We start from the raw sequence: 6,130 nt of genomic DNA on the forward strand, positions 1-6,130 counted from the left end.
ACTCTGCTTTTCTTCAGGCTTTACTCATTTCACACCCCCCGGTGCCTCTCGGTTACAGCCAGGTGGGACAGCCGGGACTATCCGGGCCTGGTCTGTCCAGCCCGGGTCTGTCCGACCCGGGACTGTCCGACCCGGGTCTGCCCGAGCCGGGTCTGTCCAGCCCGGGTCTGTCCGAGCCGGGTCTGTCCAGCCCGGTCTGTCCAGCCCGGGTCTGTCCGAGCCGGGTCTGTCCAGCCCGGGTCTGTCCGAGCCCGGTCTGTCCGAGCCGGGTCTGCCCGAGCCGGGTCTGTCCAGCCCGGGTCTGTCCGAGCCCGGTCTGTCCGAGCCGGGTCTGTCCGAGCCGGGTCTGTCCGAGCCGGGTCTGTCCAGCCCGGGTCTGTCCGAGCCGGGTCTGTCCGAGCCGGGTCTGTCCAGCCCGGTCTGTCCAGCCCGGGTGTGCCCGAGCCGGGTCTGTCCGAGCCGGGTCTGTCCGAGCCGGGTCTGTCCAGCCCGGTCTGTCCAGCCCGGGTCTGTCAGCTGGCGCTGACCCGGAGCCGAGCCCGGAGCTCCTCTCTCGCACGGGGCACGACACCGTCACCGCTGCCTCGTAAACCTGCGAGAGGGGAGGCTGTGACACCAGCGAGACAGAAAAGCAAACAAACGGCAGGGCTAGGAAAGAGGGAGGATCCTGGAACACAAATGTTCCCATAAATGTCTTTTCCATAAGTCTATTTACTCAGCTGCTGAAATGATTTCAACTGAGTGATTAGTCTTACGTGCTAAAACCGAGCCATCCATTCTCTACTCTGATGGTCCAAAATCCTACATCTGGTACTTTATCTGCAGTCTATTTTCCCCCCTTTTGTTTCAAAGAGAGCGTTTCTGCAGTGTTTGATCCCCAAATGCACTGTATCATCACAGTTTGGGCTCAGAGGTGAATCTCAGATATTAAAAGTGGTTGTTTCAGTCCCACTCAACTGCAGAGAGCTGAATCCTCCCTCACAAAGAGACAAAACTGATAATTTGAGAGCCTGCTTTTCAAAGAGGATGAAGAGAAAGTGTCTGAACTTCAGATGGGAACATCCTTAAAATGTACATTTGACCTCCTGTACTGCCTTGGAGTGCTGTAGCCCCCAAACTGATGTGCTGTTTCTGGGGATGAGGCTCTCTGGGCGTTCTCTGGTTCCTAAAGTACAAGCTAGGAAAAACAGAGGCCTTGAAGACTTTGTGTGAGGGCAGATCATCATCAGCAGCATCAGTGATTCCCCGAACTTGAAACTGTCTGTGCATTGTGTATTGTACATCCAGGTGATGTACAATAAAATAACACAGGATGTATATAAAACATCACCCCTGTCCATTACCAATAATCTCTAGTTTTACTGGAACATTTATAAAAGCCAAGTTTCTTGCACTTCTTTCTCAAATCACGTGGAGTCTTGCCTGAGCCTGGTACTGTTTGGCACAAAGAGAACTTACAGGCACATCTAATTAAATTGTATGAATCAGGGATATTGAATTGTTGAAGGGTTTTCTTTCTTGTTGTTATTGCAGTTTTGGATTTCTAACGAATCTGATAATCTACAAAATTATAAATTCTAAGGTTTAAGAGAAAACACAAAATAAGACACCGTTTTTGGACTCCAGGGAGCATGTGAGAATCTGATTTTCCAAATGAAAAGAGTTACAACATCAGTTAAAACCTAAAGGCTTCACTTTCTCAAATCTTTTATGCTAGATTTTATACAGCTAATACATCGCCAATGTTTCCAAGGAAACCAATATGCCCTGTTCTCTCTGAAACAAATCTCACTATTAAAACAATTAAAAACTTAATCTGTGTTCTCCTCCCTCCCTTTCCCCCTCTGCTTTTAGTATTATCGCATGCATTTTAATTAAAAACATGATTGCAATAAATTTTTTACACATACGTAGGCTACAGCATAAATTACCTAAAGGAACCTTGGCTCCAGAGCGTAATAATCGGGAACTAAATATTTCACAACAATTGAGCAAAGCCCAATTAACAGGAGCCCTGACGAATCAATTACAGCCCCTGCTCATCTCTGAAGGCCACTGGCTGTAGCTGATGGAGAGGAGTTGAAAACTCAGCCTGGCTGCAGGAAACACAGCCAGGTGTTGGGTGTAGGGTACACAAATCCCCAAATCTCAGCTGGTGGGACAGTCCCAGCTGGAGGAAGCTCTGGCCAGCCAGAGAGGGAAGGCAGCACCCACAGGGCACCACTCTCTGCTGTTGGGAAGGAATGTTCCCCATTTTCTCTGCAGGGAGAGCGAGCAGTGGGGTTTGAGGTCATGGCTCTGGGATGATCTGTTCCCATCCCGCTTCTGCAGAGCCTGCACCACGTGTAGGAACAGCACCTAACTGCAGAGAGGGCAGGTGCCAGGGGATGGGGATGCATGAAAGCTGAACACGGGCTCAGATGGGTTCTCCTGCCTCTTGCTGGGTGTAACTGTGGAGATTAGGGACAGGGTTTAGTGGTGGCCTTGGCAGAACTAGAGGAATTGTTGGTCTTGATGGCCTCAGAGGGTCCAACATAAACCATTCTGTGATTCTATTAAATGAATCAAGTGATAGCCCCCAGCACCTCCACCTGCACCCACTCACTGCAATGTGAGAGTGCCTGGGGAAAGAGAGGGCTTGAGAATCCATCACTGGTAGTGAGCTTTGAAAATCTGACACGGATTCAGAGCAGCTGTCAGAGCACCTCCCTCCCAAGTCGAGTGGCTTGGCATGGATGGATCAATTGGCCCCCTTCTTTTGAGGAAGTTCTGTGTCCTGCCAGGTTTCTTTGTGTGAGATTTGGGGTGTGCAGGCCTGAGCTGACAGCCCAGGCCAGTGCTGGAGGCACCTTCCATGGGCACAGCCAGTCCCAGGGACAGCAGCGCTTGGATATGCTCTGCTGCACCGCCTGAAGCCTCTCCTGCTTTGTTTGTATTGACTTTGAGAGCACCACTGCTGTCCCCAGGAGCTGGAAAACAAACAGGAGCCCCCGGTGCCAGCGCCAAGGAGCTGAGAGCCTGGCTGCAAACACACAGCTCGGGCTCTGTGCGCCGAGTGCTTCGCTGGTTTGATCTCAAGAGGCATTAGGATCCAGCTTTGGGGTCTGGCTGCCGACGAGAGGGAGCTGCAGGTCAAGAGGCTCCTGAAAAGAGGAAAGGGGCTCCCAGCAGCAGTGAATGGCCTGGGAAGGCAGCACACACAGCCCTGCTCTTTGTCTGCCTCTCATTGTGTTGCCAGCCCTGCTGCTGCACTGGGGCTCGGCCCCTCTGCTCCCTCTGGGCGCCACTTCCATCCCGTGACTGGAGCCCCAGCACGCAGGAAGGCAGCAGTCGGCACGGGGACGTTTCATGTGGATCCAAGAGCTAAATCTGGCCCTGGCTTGTGTGCTCCCCTGGCTCCCCAGGGAGCAGAAGGGAAATGCAGCCAGAGCTGTTTCCTGCACCATTGTCTGAGCGCTGGGACATCCTTGTGCCCGCGCCGGCCCGGGGCAGGCGATGGGGATGGGGTGTCTGAGCAGCTTCCAGTCTGCCTCACGCCTCTGCACGGGGCTGCACGGGAAGCTGGAGTGGGGCCCAGGCTCTGTCCTCCCTCCCTGGGATTCCCTCAGGCATTGGGTTGCCCAGAAGATTTAGGGAAATGAATCCTGCTCACTCCTTCACACACATCTTTTAGGGTTCTGCGTGTTGCTGTGTGCTCTTTGCAAATGCAGTTTCCTGTGAAAAAAACTCCCAGCCTTGCTAACATCCCACATGTAATGTGATACATTCCCATTCATACACACTTCCCACCACTCCGACACGCTGCACTGTACAACCAGGGAGACAGAGAGTGTATGGCACGTCTGCACTCAGAAATACCAAATTCTTCTGGTGTGCAGGGGGTGACTTGGGGTTATTTGGGTGTGTTTCCCCCCCACCCCCCTTTTCCAGAAGAGTTTGGAAAATTACTTTCCACCATCTGCCCTGCCAGAGCTAGGAAATATTTGGAATACGTTCCATTCTCCTAATGAACACGCAGCAGCAGGGGTGCTGCAAATGAGAGAGACAAAATCTTTCTAATGAACAACAAATGAACTAGAAATCACATCTACATAGCTTCAGCTTTTGTTGCCTATAGCTTTAGGGTGATTCATAGAGACAAAAATCAATGAATGCACTGCAGACCCAGGTCTAGCACGGCGTGCAGAAGTCTTGTCGTGACCCAAGCCATATTTGTTTTGGATACAAATACAGACTCTCACTAGCCTCCTTTTCCTTTAATTGACAAAAAAATAGGGGAAGAGTTTAAGTATGGTTCCTACAACTCTTGTTAACGCTCTTCAGAATGTGTTGAATTTATAGGATACCGTCAAATGCATATTAGTATTCATGACACAAATCACATTGCTTCCAACTGGTGTATAGAGCTGTATCATGCTCTTTTGTTAAAAAAATAATGTGCTCCAACTGAAGAAATTAGTGGTTGTTTCTCAGGGAAAAAGGGCCAAAAAGTTCTTCTTGTCCACATTCTTCAGAGACTGGGGGTGGATGTTGCTGAGCATGGACAGGGGTGAATTTCCAGATCCACCACAGCAGAAATTAAGGGCTTTTCTCAAGTATGTGCCATTATGAATATGCAATTAGCTGTTCTTTAAGAGTTTTGCCTGCTGCCAACCAGCCAGACATAAGCAAGTTTCCACCCAAGGCTTTTGGTGTCAGAAACTTGGACATATCAAGTGGAAACCTCAGATCAAGGCTCAGATGCTGCACAAGGGACAGTGTGACCCATCCCAGCTGTCCTTAGCACAGAAGTGTGAGGAACAAGGCATTCCTAGAGCTGCAACTGATCCCATCCTTAACAGCAAAACCTCTGATCAGATCCTGGGACTTTTCTTCAAGGCTTCTCAGGGGCGGATTTATTTTCTTACACCAGAGCACAAGCTCTAGCTCAGAATACTCAAGGAGTGACAAGTGCCAGCAGAAAATTCAGTCAGCTCCAGAGCTGAGGCACCTCTCAGCTCCTCCCTTGAAGGAAAAGCCATGGGAGCCCAGGGAATGCTTCCAGCCTGCACTGAAACTCATCCCAGTGGCTGTGGCAGGGCAAAAGCAGCAGTGCCAAGCCAGCAGATGTGAGTGCTGGGGGGTCTGGGCAGAGCTGCACAGAGCAACCCCATCCCAGGGACAAAACTGGTGGCCAGGGCGGTGCTGCTGTACAGGGACAGCAATGCCTGCTGCTCTCTGCAGTCTCTGCATCCCTCCTGGGCTGCAGGGAGTTTGGGGTACAAGGCTTTGCTCTGCCTTTCCTCTCTGCACCTGATGTGCTCACCTGGCTCTGTGCTGAGGTGCTGATTTTTTGGTGTGTGCCCTCATTTTCTAGGAGCCTGACTCTGCAATTTCTTTAAGCATTTAACCTGCAAGAAAGTCAGCAGTTTCCCCAACAAGACCTTACATGACCAGGGCTCCTTATTTAATACCATCTCCCACAACCCCTTCACCTTCCTTGTCTCCCATTCCTTGCAGTTTCAGAAAGAACAGTTGGATTCAGCACCTCAGACTCATTAAATAGCCACTTGCTTTCCCCTTGTTCCTGGTCTCTCACATTAAAGCATGTATTAAAAGAAAAAATTTTAAAAAATTTAGGAAAAAGAGAGAAACAGAACGTTCTTACAAAAAAGCAATTTCTTGGCTGGCCATTTTTTTTTAAACTCCCCTCAATATGGCAGGAGATATTTATGTCTGAACAAATCCTTCTCCCTCCCAATCAATCCAGCTTCCCTCGCTTCTGCAGTGCAGTCACACTGTTTATATCAGTCTGTTACTGTGAAAATTAATGTGACAACACAAAATGCAACATAATGACTAAAGGTGTGTGAAATAGTCCTGGAGAAATACGAAGTGACTTCAAATGCAAGGTATTTCCTCCTTCCCCTTTCTCCCATCCTACAAGCTGCTGCAGTTCTGAAAATGGGACAGTTTTCAAAGAGAGTATATTTGCAGAGCAAAGATGGATGCTATTTTTATTGCAAATTAGCAGATTTTTTAGCAGATCCAACCTCATTTGCAAGTGAAAGTGACTCTACTTACCATGCAGATATAGGTCTTATGTTGGAAACTCATGGAAATTCATGTTTTGAACATACTTAGAGAAGAA

Source organism: Oenanthe melanoleuca, chromosome 20, assembly GCF_029582105.1.
Source record: "Oenanthe melanoleuca isolate GR-GAL-2019-014 chromosome 20, OMel1.0, whole genome shotgun sequence".
Lineage (NCBI taxonomy): Eukaryota > Metazoa > Chordata > Aves > Passeriformes > Muscicapidae > Oenanthe > Oenanthe melanoleuca.